The sequence below is a fragment of the Eumetopias jubatus genome, unplaced genomic scaffold (genome assembly GCF_037043125.1).
Source record: "Eumetopias jubatus isolate StellerSeaLion01/CBP00866 unplaced genomic scaffold, mEumJub1_p1.0 scaffold_16, whole genome shotgun sequence".
In the NCBI taxonomy this organism is placed as follows: Eukaryota; Metazoa; Chordata; class Mammalia; order Carnivora; family Otariidae; genus Eumetopias; species Eumetopias jubatus.
This window is the reverse complement of record NW_028274822.1, coordinates 88421157-88438362: the sequence shown is the minus strand read 5'-3', so window position 1 is coordinate 88438362 and position 17206 is coordinate 88421157. Positions and strand designations below refer to the sequence as shown.

The following is a 17206-nucleotide window of genomic DNA, read 5'->3' as shown; positions in this document are numbered from 1 at the left end:
GCCCACTGGATATTGAGATGTTGGCGTAGGAGCCTGCCATGGAGACATCGTGGGAGTGGGCCCATTTTCTGGATGGGAAGACTGAGCTCAGAGCTTGCTGGGGGCTTGCCCAAGGTCACAGCTGTTTGTGGGACCAGAGCCAGCTTTCTGGACTCTCTGCCCAGTGCTCTGCCCACTGTACTATTTCTTTACATTTTTTTCCTGTGTAAAAGCTAACACAATAACAAAAACACATGGGTGCAGATGAATGAATAATTATAAAGTGGACACCATGTCACCCCCCACCTTGGCCCCCGTGGTGATCAGCATTCTGACTTTTTGTGGGAATCTCCTTTCTGTTCTGGGGTGACCACCTCTGTGGGCCTCTCTGCACGTGAAAGTTGAGTTTTGCCTTTCCCAGAATCGTGTGCGTGGAACGAGGGCGCGGGCAGCCGTGTGCAGCCCTTTGAGCCTGGCGTTGGTGCTCGGCACAAGAGCCTGAGGTCCCTGGCCCTGATTGTGTGCGCCCCTACTTGGTCACAGGTTACTGGGGATGAGCAGTATTCTAGGGTGCACCTGTTGGTGGATGGCTGGATTGTTCCCAGTTTTTTTGTGAGCTGTGGATTCATTTCTCTTGCGGAACGGGCCAGGAGTGAGATTGCCGGGTCCCATGATCACGAGACACTTGGTGTCCCTCCGTCTTTAATCTTAGCCTTCCAGGTGGGTGTGCGGTGGCCCCTGAGGGCTGTAACTTGCGCTTTCCCTGTGATGAGTGCAATCGAGCACTTTCTCATGTTCTCATGGGCCGTTTGTATATTGACTTTTGTGAAGTGCCGTCAAGTCTTTGGTCCGTTTTTCTGTTGGGTTGACTGGCTCTCTCCTGTTTCTTTGTGGGTGTCCATTATATATTCTGTTTTTTTTTTTTTTAAAGATTTTATTTATTTATTTGAGAGAGAGAGAGCACATGAGAGGGGGTAGGGTCAGAGGGCGAAGCAGACTCCCTGCTGAGCAGGGAGCCCGATGCGGGACTCGATCCAGGGACTCCGGGATCATGACCTGAGCCGAAGGCAGTCGCTTAACCAACTGAGCCACCCAGGCACCCCCATTATATATTCTGGACACGGAATATAAGCTAAGACCTGGGACTTGAACCCTTTGTTGACCCTCCTAGGGGACCTGGCAGAAACCTGACTGTTTCTGACTTTGAATGGTGATGCGGAAATTTGTGAGTGAGAATAGCAGGTGCGCTCCTTTAGGGGTCCCCTGCGTGTTCACAGGGCCCTCTGGGAGGTTCATGGGGGGGTTCACAGTGACACCATGATCTGGGCCCCCAGCTCCTCCGTGGCCCTGCTGATTGTAACCACACAGCCCAGGTTGGAGTCCCAGCTCTGTGACTTCCTGGCGGGGGGACTGACGGGGGTGGGGGCAGGAGACTTTGGTCCTCTGAGCCTCAGTGTCCCTCTCTGTCACTTGTGGTAGAGTGCCCGCCTCGCTGGGCTGTGGCGGGGAAGTGCTTGGCCTAATGCATCCAGCACCCCAGGCACAGACCAGTGGGCCACGCCATCCCTACCCACACATTGACGTGGCCGTGCCATACTTAGCTCATGTGTGGAGGCTGCTGACTTTTTACTAACAAAACTCGTATTTTCCTCCTGCAGGACTCCCGGGCTCTTTGAGGACTCGGCGTTGCTGGAGGCCGTTTCTGGTAGGTTCATGGCTATCCCCACTCTGTCTCTAGCAGATTCACCTTGTTGGGACCTTCTCATGGGCGGGGGCAGGAATTTCTGGGGAAGCCAGACTCCTGCTGCTGGATGGGGTTGGGGGCCCAGTGTGACCTGATGGGGTGGGATCTGGTGCCCCAGAGTTGCTTGGGGGACTTGGGGGCCCCTGGGGATGGAATATGATACCCGAGAGAAGGGGCGGTCCTTGACAGCGTGGGTGTGGGATGGTGGGGTTCATGGGCACGTTGTTTCTGTGGTGTGAAGGTGGCCGCAGGCATGGGGAGGGAGAGCCTGTGGAAAGGCCCACATGTTGGGGTGGTGGGCGTTGGATGACGTCCTCAGGCTGGACACCTGTGTGCCGCCGTGGCTGTGGTACCAGTGGGAGACAGCAGACCCATGTTCCAAACCTGGCACTGCCGCGCTCATGCTGGGTGCCCAGGGCAACTCCCTGCACCTCCCTCTGCCTCCACTTCCCGACCTGTAAACTGGGGACCCCACCAGTGTCCCCTCGTAGTGTGCCAGTGACGATGAAAGGAGCTTAGAACAGAGCCTGGCACGGATGGAGCAGGTGCTCAACAAGCTGATGTCACAGCTAATCCTTTCCCTGTGTGGGTCTCACAGCAACGCACCCCCCCCCCCAAATGGGCTGCCATCCTTGTTTTACAAACAAGGAAACTGAGGCACAGGTGGGTCACCTGTCCCGAGTCTCAGCTAGAAGCTAAGACCTGGGACTTGAACCCTTTGTTGACTCTCCTAGGGGACCTGGCAGATTCTTCCCCAACATGCGCATTTGGCAGCAAGCAGACTAAGGCCCATATTGGGCAGGTCTGTGCCCACTGCCCGCCCTCCACCTGGTACATTGGACGGCGGGGCCTCTCCCACACCAGGGGGAATGGGGAGGGGTCATATGGGCACAGGCAGGGTTTGGGATGTCAAGGGAGAGGGAAGGCGGTCCAGGAACGGGTCATGCATGGTGGATAAAAGCTTGGAGCTGGGCATTTGGACATTGGCCTGGCTGGTGCAGTGTCTTTTGTATTACATTGATTTTTAACTAGGAGAGGCACAGTGCTCCTGAGCCGGGATTCTGGGGCCCGGCTGCCTGAGTGCAGGTCTCTCTTGGCCACTTATAATCTGCGTGACCCCGGGCAAGGCCCTTTGCCACCCTGTGCCTCAATTTTCCCATCTATAAAATGGGGATGTATCCATATCTCCCTGCCCACCACCCCCTAAGCCCCCGAGGATTGGTGATGAGTGGATTGTTGCCAAGATTTCTGTGTTTTTGTAGTTTTTTTAAGCAGCTGGGAGACTTGTAGCGGAGGGAGCTGAATCCACGGCCCCTTCTCCTTGTGCTTGGTCCCTATCCGTGGAGTCATGGGGCTTGGTTTGGGGAGGACAGACTGCTGACCCAGACCTGCCAAAGACTAAGGCCAGGCCTGGGAGACCCTGGTGGGCATGACAGGGACACTCCATTCCCCTCCCCGAGAGTTGGAAGATTTGGAGACCTAGTGGAGGATGCCTCCCAGAGGCGTTGTGGGGAGGGCGTCCTGGGTCATGAGGTGAGCACCCAGCCCCAGCCCATGCCCTGGAGGGAGTGTCAGTTGGGGTGGCATCCTAGAATTGGTAGCTAGCCTGGCTCCATGGCTTCGTGGCTCCGTGGCTCCATGGCTCTGTGGCACTGAGCACGGGCCCGCCTGCTGAGGCCCCAGAGATGGGGCATGGGCTTCTGTAAGCATGTGGTGCTTAGCAGGTGGTAAGTGCTTGTTCACTGTTCCTGTGTCTTTCTTTACCTCTTACTGACAGAGCTGTTCTTTTGGGAGGTGAGGAGGGGGTGTCAGCCGGGCCTGGCCCCTAAGGAGGGTTTGAGGGGGGCTGAGCGGCTGGCAGAGCCCCCAGCCTGACTTGCGGCTTCCATGGCAGGGCTGAGATCGGGCGCTCTGGGCTTCCAAGCACCTCTCAGCTTTGTCCCCCGCCAATCAGAGCCATCCTGGGTGTAGGTGGGGACCTGGGAGGGATAGCTGGGGTCCGCTGTGCAGCCCCATTCTGCATAGGGGTAAACTGAGGCTGAGAGGCAGTTAGGGGGAGTTTCAGTCCTTGTTCCTGATACCCAGCCCTAGGCTGATGTCCTGGCTTCCCTGGTGGTTCTGCAGCAGGTGTGCCTCCCGTAGACCTGGGTCTGAATCCACTTCTGTGCCTCGGTTTCCTCATCTGTAAAATGGGTGTCCTACAGGGTCATTGAGGGCATTGCTGGGCCCACAGCAGGGCTCAGCATGTTCTGACTCAGACCTGGCTGCTAGCAAGAGGTTTTTTTCCTTTTCAGAATATATTTTTTCACAGAACAATTATTCCTAAAGTGTCTACTGTGTGTTAGGCACCGTTCCAGGTGGTGGAGAAGGAGCTGTGAGTCGGGTGGACCAGCATCCCATCCTCCCTGGGTGAGGCAGATAGTAAGAAAGTCACATCCACACAGTGTGTCCTGTGGGCATGGGTGCGACGAACCAGCAGAGGAACGGGTTTGGGAAGTGTATGGGTGGGCTGGGGGTTGCAGTTGCAAATGGGGAGGGGGAGTCAGGGTGGTCCCACTTGAGAAGGTGATGTTTGAGCAAAGACCTGCAGGAGGGGAGGAAGGGAGCGTGCAGGTTTCTGGAGGAAGAGTGTCCCAGGCAGAGGGAACAGCTCATTCGAAGGCTCAGAGGCTGTGTGGAATGGGCCTCTTGGTTTTCGGGAGACCGTGTGAGATATGGGTGGGGTTTCCTTGGGGCAGGCCTCTCTCTTTGCCCCCTCCCCCCTCCCCCCCAGGAAGCAGGAGGGATAAACAGGCTTGTAGGGTGCCTGCTGCCTGAGCCGGGCCCTGCACCCCATACAGTAGTTCTCATCTTGGAGGTGGGGAGGTGTGGGCGACCCTGGTGGTCGTCGCCCCACGGTGATGAGCCCAGCCAGGTTTGGGTGCCTCTGAAGTTGAAGGAAGGCAGCCTTGCCCCCGGGGGGGAGGGGTGGTTTCCCTTCCTCCTCCTCCTCTGCCTCTTAGTCCTCCATCAATCTGCCTTACTGGCCTAATGGGGAGCCTTCCTCCCATCGCTGAGTTATCTGCTTGTCATGCCGTGGCCCACCCGAGGACGATAAAAGGGCTTTTTGTCTGCAAGCACTTAGCTTCCTCCTCTGGGGCGATCCATCACCTCTGAGGAAGGTGGGAGGCAGACAGATGGGGGAGGGGGCCGAGGGGGTCCCAGGAGCCCCCCTGGTAGGGCCCAAGTAGCTCCTCAGCCCAGAGACAGGCCTGTCTGGGGACAGGCAGGGGCAGCTGGGAGGGGGGCCATGGGGGGGGCGCGGAGAGAGGCGCCGTGTGGACCCTTTGCCCCGCAGCTCCTGCTGGCAGCATGAGGGCGTTTCTGAGCCCCTCACCTGGGGTGGTCTGGTGGGGCCAGAGCCCAGGCCGGGGGAGCAGGCATTTCTGAAATAAGAGGTAGCAGGGGAGACGTGGGAAGGCCAGGGAGGACCAGGGTCCAGAATGGGAATGTGACAGCAGCAGAAACACTCGCTGCACTCCCGTCGCCTGAGACCCCCTTCTAAGCACCTCGTAGGATTATCTCATTTAATCCTCAGAGCAACCCCGTGAGATGGGGACTGTCGTGTCCTGTTCTATAGATGAGGCAGTCAGGGCACCAGGGAGGTGACATGATGTCCCCAAGCGTGCAGGTGGGGAAGGCTTGAACTCAGGGAGCTCGGCTCTGGAGGCTCTGTGCTGGAGTACATCACTGGAGGACGTGGCCCCCAAGCCAGGTGGAGGTCTTGACCTGGGTGGCGGGGGAGGGGGGACTCCTGGCATCCCAGGTAGGGGCGCTGTGGGAGCAGGGCGCAGGTGGTCAGGTGGGGGTTGCCCTTGCGGTGTGGTGCGTGGTGGTGTACAGATGACGCGCGAGGGTTTGGGGCTGGGTGGAGGCTGGTTGCGGGTGGGGGACTGGGGCAGCCAGGCTTTCTGGGTACCCTGGGGAAGAAGATCTGGACCAAGTATCCTGCAGGCAGACGAGTGTGCAGGTGTGGATGCTAGGAGGTTGCGGGGGAAGGTTTGTGGGGCTCGGTCCTGCAGAATCACACCTCTCTGAACCCCGTTTGCTCCATCTTGGGGCAGCAGGTCCACTGGCTTTGTCCGTGGTTGGGCGGGGCCCCGGGTCCCTCCACTGGGTGGAGGAGGTGAGCACATGGGGTTCTCTGCCTTGGGCAAGCTGTCCCTCCCCCTGCTTTCCTTCCTTCCCTTCCTCCCCCTGCCCCTCACTCCATTCCCCTCCATCTCTCCCTTCCCCTCCTCCCCCTCCTCCCTCCATAACTCCCTCCTCCTTCCCTCCCCTTCCCACAACCCCCCTCCTTCTCCCCACAGGCCACCCTCAAATGACAGCAATTAATGGTGCCTCTGATGGCGGGCTGGGAGGACCGGGCTGACAGTTGAGCGTGTCTGCCTGCGGCTGGCCCTCTAATCGGGCCCGGGGGACGCCCCCTCCTGCCATGGCTCCCAGGCGCCGCCTGCCCGCTCCATCACTCACAGGGTAGCAGGGAGCAGGGCCACCCTTGGCGGGCAGGTGCGTGTGAGCCGGCGCAGAAGCTACCCCCCAGTCCCTACCATCCTTTTATTATCTTTTTTCTTTCCTTAGTGGGGGGCTCTGGGGTGACCCTTGTCCTACCCCAGTTAGTGTCCATGTGATGGCCACCAAGGTGCCCTTCTCCACGGGGACGTCCTCTCTGCTGGCCGGCTCCTGTCCCAAAATGACCTCTGGGGGTACTGTGCCGCCCTCAGGGCCAGCCCCTCCCCATGGGGGGCCCCCGTCCTTTTGTGTCTGCCCTCCTGGGTGGAATGTCGAGGAGCCTTGTCCTGTTCTGGACACCAGGCATCAGTTAAATGCTGGAGCCCCGGCAACCAGGAGCCTTCAGTGATGGGGGTAGCTACCTAGGCCTGGAGTCTTGTCTGCTGGGGGTCTTGTGTGTGTTGTGGGGGGCAGGCAAGCATCCTGGCCAGCTTGTCCACACTGGGCCTGGTGCTTGCCCGTTCATCATTTTTGCAGCAGCAATAATGAGGCCCCTGCTGTATGCCACGGCCTGCAGCTGGTGCTTTTCACCTCGGTTCATTTTATTCTACAATAACTCTCTGAGGAGAGTGCTATTTATAACCCTGCTTTTGTAGATGGGGAGCCTGACAGGCAGAGAGGCAAAGTGATTTGCCCTAAATGACCCAGCAAGGAAGGGATAAATCTGGGATGCAACCCTGACCTTCCTTGTCCAGGGCTCATAAATCAGGGCCTTGGGGGTAACTTGGGTGGACAGTGAAGGAAGCCGCAGACCTGACTGGGAAGTGGGGAAGTAGTGTCTGGGCACCTGAGTGGGGTTAGTGGTGCTGGATTTATATGTCTGTGTTTCTCTGTCGTGGTTAACAAAAATTAGCCTTATTGAGATGTAATTCATTTGGAGTAAGACACATCCATTTTAAGGGTTCACTTCTATGGTTTGGACAGTTGAAAACATTGACCTAAGAACCACAACAATCAAGATGCGGAGTGTTTCCATCTACTCCAAAAGAATCCCCGTTCCCCCACCAGAAGCACCCACTGATCTGCCACTGCAGAAGTTCTAGAATCTTCTAGATTTTCATAATAAAATTAAAAAGAATGCATTTTTTGGGGGTGTGTTTTGCTTCTTTCTGCATGTTTCTGAGATTCATCCATGTCTTTGGATGTATCAATAACTCCTCCTTTTTTATTGCTGAGTAATATCCCATGTATGAATGTGCCGCAGCTCATTTATCCATTCATGAGTTTTGGGCATAGAGGTTGTTTCCAGTTTGGGGCTATTAGGAATAAAGCCAACAAGTTTTTGTGCCTCTAACTGCCTTTTTTTGCCTTATTGCATTGGCCGACACCCAGGGGGATGCTGGGCGGCAGCAGTTGGGTTTTTAGGGTTAGCTAGCTGTGGGAGTTGTTCTTAACACTCCCGTTTTATAGATGAGTAAACTGAGGCTCTGAGCGGTCAGGTGACTTATCTGAAGTCATTCTTCGAGAGTTGAGTGCTCTTTCTCCTCCTTGGAGCTGGGAGGGACCAGGCTCATGTGTTGCACTGATGTCTTTGCTGGTGTGGAGGGTCGAGCCAAGAACTGATGACTAGGCGGGGCCAGAACCTGCCCTCTTCCCTGCCGGTTTCCTCTGCTGGAGAGCGAGGGTGTGGTGGAGGTACCGTGCCTTCCGGGTCAGGCCCCGTCCGCCGGCACTGCTGAGTGAACGTCAGGCCTTGCGTGATCCCGTGGTCTTGGCCAAAGTCACGCAGGCCTTCTGGGGAGCTATTTTTGGGGCAAGGCAGGAGCATGACATACAGAAGCCCAGGAATGGGGGTGGGGACAAAGAGGGGAGCCTTTTCCTCCTCCTCCCTCGCCTGAGGGGTGTTAGCTAAGATGACTTTTCGGGGAAGGAGGCCCGTAAATTAAATAAGCAATCCCGTAAATAAATAAGTAATGAAGTTAGTGGGGTGCCTAATTACATCAAATTCATAATTATGGATGGATGCCTGCCCGATAATTGTACTTGTTTTTAATCTTTGGCTCCGACATGCGTCTCCTTCCATCTGACAGTAATCCCTGCCCCAGCTGGAGGGAGGAGGGAGGCGCGCTGCCTTGCGGGGCTCCCAGTGAGCCTGGTGATGGGGCCCCCCTGGCTCCAGGGATCCAGGCGGACTTGTCTTCATCCTGCAGTCGGGTTTAAAAACCTACGCAAGTTTTGAAATTGCTGTAAACGACAGTAATAATGAGTTTGTAATAGTAATTGCATTGCATGTTATATGTTATAATTTAATCTTCCCCAACCCCTGTAAAGCAGAGAGATTGTTATTATCCCCATTTTACAGATGAGGAAACTGAGGAACAGAGAGGTTAAGTCACCTGCCTGAGGTCACACAGCCAGTGAGATTCAAACCCGGGCTGTCTTCCTGGGGGCCCACATCCTTCCCATTCTCCTGCCTCAGTGTCCAGGTCATCCTGCGTGGGACTTCCCCTGCTGTCCCTGTGCTAGGCGCTGTGTCAAGGCTCTCTGCATTTACTGATGTGTCCTCAGCATGTCCCTTGCAGGGAGAGGCTAATTTAGGGTGGCTCAAGGCCTCGAGAGGCGTAAATGCTGAAAAGATTATGTCATGCCTTCCACGATGGCCATAAATCAAACAGAAACCATTCTGAACCATAAAATAAAAATGTTTGTTTTTCACTTAAAGACAAAGCAAGCCCATTGCTGAAAATAAAAATGCCTCCTTCTTTCTAGATCTTCTCTTTCCCTTTTGGTGGCTTTGGTTTGCTGGCGCTTTGGGCACTCCTCACTCTGCCTGTGGTCCTGTGTTGATCCTTAGACCCATTTTCCAGATGAGCAAACCAGGTTCCGGGAGCGGGTGGGGACGGGGCTTGCATTCTAACCAGCTCTTCCCACCTGATTTGGGGAACTGAGACCACCTCAGTCCCTGCTGCGGAGGGGCTGCCTCTCTTGCCTGAGAAGTGAAGGGGCCCTCTGTGCCCAAGGCTGGCGAGCCCAGCTGTCTGGTGGGAAGAGGAGACTGGCTGCGCCTACATCATTTTGGGGACAGAGGGGTTGCGGGGGTGGCTGGGGGCAGTGTTTTTATCACATGCAGGCCCTAGACCCCCAGCCAGTGTTGACGCCTATTCTTTCACGCTCTGCCCTGTGTCTTGGGACATCTGACCTTCTGAGCCCTTGGTGTGCCTGGGCCTCCCTGGAGGAATTGTCCTGCAGACCACAGGGAGGGAACACCCTTCACTTTCTGGGGTGTGCTCATGCAGCCAGATGGGGCCTGTGTTTTTGGCAGAGGCTGTGGTTTGGGCTGGCCTGGGGCCTGCATTCCCCTGTGCTGACTTCAGGTTCGTGGGGTTTGGGCGCTCTCCCTGCCCCTTACTACAGTAGGACACAGAGGAATTGAGGACAGACTCACATGAAGAATTGCATGTCTTCATGGTGCCCTGGGGGAGGGAGCAATCTAGGGAGGCTGCCTGGAAGGACTGGAACAGGCATGTTGAGCAATAATAAACTTCGCTTGTAGGGATCAGTATGAGTACCACACTCCAGACGGACCTAGCATGAGCAAATACTGTATTTGTTACGAGCGCTGACATTTCCAGACCACCTGCTTGCCTTAGCGTCATGTGAGGGTCTGCCACGATCACCATCATTAACATCAACTTAATTCCTAATGATGCCTGGGCATTGAGTCTATGCCATGCTGTGAGCTGAGTGTGTTCTAGACATCCACCCATGGACTCCTTGTGGCAACCCCAAGAGGTAGGTGCTCTTATTTTATCAGCTGTGTTTTATTGGTGGAGAGGCTGGGGCCACAGAAAGGTTAGGTGACTTGCCCAAGGTCATACAGCTGGAGGTGGGCAGAGGTGGGATTTGAACCCAGGTAGATTGACTCCACGCACCTGCTATGAATTGTGGGGATTGTGCAGGCGCCACCTGCAGCCACCCTCGAGCCTGGAGCCAGACTGGATCTCTTGGCAGGGCTGCCCCGGCCACGGGCCAGGCTCCATGTGCCACATAGGGCTCTCAGGCATGCATCAGCTGTTCTGGGCTGGGCGGGACGGGTCAGGACATGAGGGGTCTGCTTTCTGCCTCCCTGCAGACAGCCTGGTGTCCCCATGGCCTCCTGGGCTGGGGCGGGGGGTGTAGACACAGTAAACAAGATGCCAGGGCCCTGCCTTGTGGATCCCACGAGCTGAGAGGGAGATGGGCAGTGCACAAAACAAACATGGTATTGCAAGACGGGCGTATGCTGGCTGTGGAATAATGCAGGGTGGGGGACAACTCTGGTTTTGGGGTGGGTCTCACTTTAGGTAAAGGAATCAAGAGTGGTCTCTGTGGAGGTGACATTGGAGCTGGGACCTAGACAATGAGAAGGAAGCAGGCATATGAAAAGAAGAGGAACGAGTGTTGTAGGTTGGGGAATAGCCTGTGCAAAGGCCCTGAGGCCATAATGTTTCAAGAATGCTGAGGGAGCCCATATGGCTAGAAGTGAGCCAGGGGCACCAGGAGTGGTTCTCTGGATCCGAGGCCGTTCTTTAGACCTCGGGGGTTGGGCTCTTTTCACACTTAAGGCGGAAACCAGGTTTAAGGGCTTTTGCTTCTCCCTTTTGTTCTTTTGCTTATTGATTAGCTTACATTTATTGGACACATGGAATATTCTGGACGTTGGTAGGCCCCTAGGATCAGAATGATGGAAAAATCAGGCATTGTCCACGCCTTTGAGGAGTTTAGTGTCCAGAGGGAGAGTGTCAGTTAAACAGGTGACATTGAGGGTGGTAAGGATCATGTGGAGTTCAGGCTATCCCTGGGGTATATAACAAGGTCTGAATTTGTCTGTGGTTAGGGCAGGCCTTCTTGGACAAATGTCAATTGAGGGGAGACCCGAAGGTGATCAGTTAGGACTCCTGAGTCATGGTGGAGACACACTCAGGCTGGTTTGGGCCACAAGGAGGAATTGATGGGTACTCATAATGGCAAAGTTCAGGGTAGACAAGTTCAGGCATGGCTGGATCCAGGGACTCAAACCATGCCTCGGGGAGCTTCCTTCTGTGTGGGCCATGTTTACAGGCAGGTTTCTGCCACCAGTACAGCCAGCCAAGGGGAAGGAGTAACTCGAAGCCCAGAATGGCATTCCTTTCTCTTGCCGAGTGAGACCTCCAATACTTGTTCAGCTATTTTCAACAGCCGCGGGGAGGTGGCTGAGGTGGGGGAAGGGGGTGCCCCAAACTCAGATGTGGTCAGAGAAGGGGCTGAGGCAAAAGGGAGGGGTGGGGATTGTGGCTAACCGGCATATGCTGGATATTTTGATTTTCTTCCTCAGAGAAGCTAGAAATCTGGATTTTATAAGCAGCGTCCTAATTGTTAAAAAACACTGGGTGTGCCAGAACGAGCTTCCCTGCTGGCCACAGCTGACCGTCATCATTTCATGGCCTCTGCTCCTTAGCTATGACTTTCATCTCAAAGGATTTTGCCGTTGGTGATCTGGGGGCGGGGGGCAGAATATCCCCTGGAATGTAACAGAAGGTTCCGGGGCTTGGGAATTCACATTTAATGCCCCCGGAGATCCCATTTCCAAAAGTTGGGGCCCAAGGCCATAGTAGGCCCTGCGAGAGCCCTCCAGTGGAGTTGGAGAGTCTTAGAGCCGTAAAGCCTAGTGGGTGGTGGCATAGACTTGGGTACTACATTCCCTGTTTCTAAGCTTTGCCGCTTTTGCGTCCTGCCCTTGGGCAAGTCACTTCATCCTCGTTCCTGCGTTTCCCCGTCTGTAAAATGGGTCGGTTGTACTCCATCATGGGATTGTCGTAAGGCATAAAGGAGCACATCGGAGCCTGTGCCCCCGATGCCTGGGATGTTGGGAGCGTGTGTCCCCCTGGGCTGGTATTACCTGTCCTTCCCGGTTTGGGGCCTGAGATCTGGCTGGCGGTGGCCGGGAGCATTCCTGGACGCCTCCTCCTTCCTCTGCTGCTGGGGCGTGGGCTCCCGGGGCCCCGGAGCGGGCGGCCATCTGCCCCCTTGCCTCCTGCCTCTGCCCCAGCCATCCCTGCCAGCCACTCTGTGCCCTTTGCTGCAGGATGGCACTGCACTTGGACATGAGTCTGGACAGTTGGACAGTTAGCCCTGCCCACCGCTAGCTCGCAGCTGCTCCGGCTGGGGGTGGCCCCTTTTTAAAATAAAAATGGCACCCAGGAAAAGAGCCCGGCGGGACAGTTGGCTGCCTTTAACCAATGGTGGCTTCTGTACCTGGATGAAGTGGTAGAGGAAGAAGGGTGCATTTTGGTTTGGGGAAGTCTCCATTCAGGGACCAAGGTGGTGGCCCATTTTGGCTTACCTATCAAGGAGGTCCCTTCCTTGCAAGCCCCTTGTGAATGGCTCATGGATACCTCTCTCAAAGAAGGGGTCCTGGGTTCCTTGGGGTCCAATTGTAGCTGGCTTAGGCTGGGAGAGGGCTGGCTGCAGGGTCCCTGGGGGGATTCCTCGAGATGCCCATGTGCCTGTCCCCACAGCTTCCAGCCTGGTTCCCCAGACTCGGTGCAGAAAGGAGAGGGGGAGGCCCAGCACGTTGCGGAGCATCTGATGCTGCCGAATCGAGTCTTGATCACGTAGTGGATTGAGCTGTGTCTGCTTGGAACCTGTGAATGTGACCTTGTTCGGACAGAGGGTCTTTGCAGATGCGATCAAGTCAAGCATCTTGAGATGAGATCCTCCTAGATTAGGATGAGCCCGAAGTCCGATGACAAAAGTCCTTAGAAGAGAAGACACACAGAGGAGAAGGCCCTTTGAAGATGGGGGCAGAGACAACAAGCTGAGGACTGCCCGGGGCTACCATGATGAGGCAAGGGAGGATCCTCCCCAGAGCCTTGATTTCGGGCTGCCGGTCTCCAGAACCGTGAGAGAATAAAGTGCTCTGGCTTTAAGCACCCCCCCGGTTTGTAGTAATTTGTTTCGGCAGCCCTAGGAAACCAATGCGGTTTTCTGGATTTTATTTTCATCACAGCTAAACTTTAAAGATCTGTTTGTGGCCTTCGAGGCCCCAGACCTCTGGACCCAGTGACCACAGTTGGCGGCCCCAGCCATGCTGGCCGTCTGACCCCAGGGCCTTTGCCCTGGCTCTTTCCTCTGCCTGGCACCCTGTTGGCTGAGAAGTTTCCACACCCGTCTGTCTTCTCCGGCCTGGCCACTGCCGAACTGCCACCGCCCCAGAAACTGTCCCCGGCAGCTGCTGTGACGTGCATTACATCACGTCTTCGTCTGCTCTTGACTCCTGACCTCCTCCCGTGTCAGCTGCACGAGGGCAGTCATCTTTTCCTCATCCCTGCTGTCTCCCCAGTGACCAGTGCAGACAGTAGGGGCTCAGGACCTGTGTGTTGAATGGTGGACGGCCCCAGGCCCGGGGTCAGGGACTCTCCCCTTATTGAACGGAGGCAAAATTCACATCACGTGAAATTAGCCATTTTCAAGCGAACAATTCATTTGTTTTTCGTTCCGGAGCCGTGCTGTACACAGCCAACACCTCTGTCTAGATCTAAAATATTTTCATCACCTTTTCCCCCAGGAGACACGGAAGCCATTAGCGGTCCCCACGAATCTCCCCTCCCCGCGGCCCCTGGTGACCACCTGCTCTCTTCTCTCCATGGACCTGCCTGTTCTGGAAACTTTCTATCAGTGGAATCACACACTATGTGACCTTTTGTGTCTGGCTCCATGCATGGAGCATCCTGTTCTCGAGGTTCATCCACGTTGTGGCAGGGGTCCACGCTTGAACCATTTTATGGCCGCATCGTATGGCATCGTGCGGTCTCTGGAGCGCTGGGGGGCAGGATAGGAGAGGGGAGGTGGGAACAGGCTCGCGTGTTTCTAGCACACGCTCTTTCTTTCTCTTCCCTCAGCCCTAACCCTGCTCCTCTGGGGAGGGAGTGAGTGGGGATCCCTTCCACTGGGGCTGGACCCTGTGGTTCTCTGAGCCCTGCAACGGGTGTGGTTTCTGTTGACCCTGAGAGAGGCAGCAAGCAGCGTGCCCCCATTTCACAGCTAAGCAGACTGATGCCCGCAGAGGCAAGGGCCTTGCGTCTGGTCCTTCCTGCCTCCCGTGGCGGACCTCTCTGCCTCTCCATCCATGCCTTGGTGGCCTCCACCAAAGCGTGTCTTGTTAAATTCTTCGTTGATCGTTCCCCGATGTGCAAAGCTTTGCCTGGCAGACAGGTTCCTGGGGATGGTCTCCCTCAGAGGCTTGGAGAATGAGGTGTTCCTTTGCTAGGCAGTCAACCACGTGCTAATGTTCTCTGATCTTAAGCTCAGGTTTGGCAGCTGGCTCCATCTAGAAGGAGCTGCATGTCACTGTTTCTGGTTTTTGATGATGTGCCGTGTTCATGAAATCGCTCAACAAATCATCCGCAGCCTGGCTTTTTGGGGGTAAGACACAAGCAGTGACCGTGGCATGACACCGCCCGGCGTCGAACCTGCCCAAAGCATAAATAGCTCTGGTCGGGGTGTGGATGAGTTCCTCCTGGTTCCAGGCCAGCTTCTGCGAAGGTCTGGGCGCAGGTCTGTGTCCAAAACAAACAGAAAAGAACAAAAGGAACCCATGAGTCCTGCCCCTGCTGCTTTGGGCTCCGCTTCCTGGCCATGTTTTGTTGGGGCCGGTTTCGCCCGTTCCTGAGTTTTGTGATCTGACACTTACGGTGAGAGCCAACAGGCAGGAGACAGCGCCCAGCTCTGGGGACTAAAAACGCGACTTTGTGTTGCCTACTGTTTTCTGTGGCTCGGTGTCCCCATCCACGAGGCTTTGGAGTGGCCGAGTCCACACCGTGGCTTTCAGGGCAGGTCCCAGCGGCCTTCCGAAATGCCCTACGGGGAGTTTCCTTGGGAAAGGCTGGAGGGTGAGTTGACTAAAGTCAAGAACATATGGCCTCCGTGGGGCCTCTTGACTGCTGTCCTAGGAGCCACGCTGGTCCCCTCGCTAGTCCAGCGGCCATGGACCTTCGTCATGCATCAGTCCCATCTGCCCCTGACCCTCCGTGGCTCCTCGTTGAGTGTACCACGTGGCAGGATGAATGCTGGGCAGGCTGGCCCATATCAAACCCCACCTCGGCCGCTTGCCAGCTGTGTGACCCTGGGCAAGCTGCTTAACCTCTCTGGGCCCGTTTCCTAGGGTTCAGAAACAAACCCGCCTTCTGTCGGGCTGCTGTGCGGATGGATGGGCCCACAGGTGAGGTGTTTACACAGCGCTGGGTGCATAGTACCCCGTGTGCCGCCATCATTGTCATGATCCCCCTTGGGAGCCTTTCCAGGCTTCGGAGTGAAGTGACTTGCCCAGAGTCGTGATGACCTACTTCCCCCTCTAGGCCGGTTACCCCCTGACTTTGTCTTCTCCCTCTGCCTCGCTCCACACCAGTCTTCCCTCTGCTTCTGCGACATGCCAGACATCGTCCCACCTCCAGACCTTCCCCTTTGCTGTGCCTCCTGCCTGGGGTGCCCTGCCCGGCATCCCCAGGGGACCCCCACCCCGGGTCATCACTGGAGATGCCATCTTGGGCAGATATCCTTAGGCCCGAGTCCTGGTTACTGGGGGTGAGGGCGAGAATCTGGGGAGCCCCCGGGGGGAGGGGGAATCCCGCTGCTTCCCCTGCCACTGCCCCTCCGAGCACTGTGGGAAGCAGAGCAGAGCCGGCCCCTGCTGCAGATGGGAAGCTGACAGCCCGAGGAGCTCAGACTTGTTTCTGAGTCATACAGCCCAGTTGCAGCCAAGGTTCAGACCCCTGGCTGACCACCAAAGCATCCATTTTGGCCTGTGTGTGTGTGTGTGTGTGTGTGTGTGTGTGTGTGTGTTTGTGTGTGTGTGTGTGTGTGTGTGTGTGTGGTTGGCTGTCTTTGTTCACCCCCTGGGCCTGTCACCGAGATGACCCTCGTTCCGAATACCAATGCGAGGGGGTCATGTTTGCTTTTCCTGAGATTACAAGTAGGGCAGAAATATTTTAAAGGCAGAGCCTGCCCCTCCGCCATGTCACCCCGGAGGACTGGAGGCCCGGGGAGGGACCAGGCAGCGGCTTTGGTTCCTCGCCAGGCCCAGGCTGGGGAGCCCCGCGCTGCCGTCCGGGGGAGGGGTGCGGGGGGAGGCGGGCAGCTCCGGCTCCCAGGTGGACGGGTCCAGCGGGGAGGAAGCGGGTTAAAGGAGAATTCGGGCCTGGAGCTCGCTTTCGCCTGTGAGGAGGGAATAGTGAAGAGGTTTTTCTACCGAGCTATAAAAAGGCCTCCCAGCGTTTCAGCTCCTGAGTGTCGGCTGGAAGCCCGCCAGGGTTACCATGGCGATGAGGAATTATTACTTACTGCCAAGGCTGGGAGAAAAAGCGAGTACTTTTGGCTTCCGAACAAGAGGAGTGGACTTATGTAATTCTCTGTGTTTATAGGCCCGGAGTGGCAGGAGGCGAGGAGGGACCGTGGAGGCCTGACACTGAGTTTTGGCCCCGGCGTGGGGTCGGTGGCTGGGGCTTGTGCCTGGTGGGCCTTGGCCTGCGCCGGCCTCGGGGACGTGGGGGGGGACAGTGGGCCAGGGGCCGGGGTGGGGGTGTGTGGGCCTGGCTGTGGGGCCTCCCCAGCCGGGGGGGGGGCGCCCGTAGTCTCGCGGGAAGGCGAGTGGCCGCGGTGGGGCCGCCGCTCCCCGTGTCAGTCCTGCAGGAAGGATGGCTTTGATGTTGGACGCCGTGTGTCTTCTGGAAGCCAACAGAACAGTCTGTGTGTGTGGACTCCACTGACCCACTTGCTGGCACAGTTTACTTCTTTCTTTTTCTTTTTCTTTCTTTTCTTTTTTTTTTTTTTTTGTGGGAGAGTTACTTCAAGTTGTGTTTGGAGCTGACGTGAGTGGAAGGCTGGTCATGTGCTCGGGTAAGAGAAGTTTCTGGGCTTGGTGGTGGGCAGGGAGACGCGGTGCGGCCGGGTCACGGCCCAGGAGGGGTGGGCAAAGAC

General features: G+C 56.4%; 1 protein-coding gene across 12 annotated transcripts in view; it reads left to right on the top strand.

Moving 5' to 3' along the window:
- Positions 1–1639: 1639 nt before the first annotated feature.
- Positions 1640–17206, top strand: part of NCOR2 (nuclear receptor corepressor 2) — a 182412-nt gene continuing 166845 nt past the window's right edge. For all 12 annotated transcript variants that reach the window (XM_028092423.2, XM_028092422.2, XM_088019535.1 and 9 more), the window contains exon 1: positions 1640–1684. The gene's annotated coding sequence lies outside the window, so the exon portion shown is untranslated. The remainder of the gene's footprint in view (positions 1685–17206) is intronic.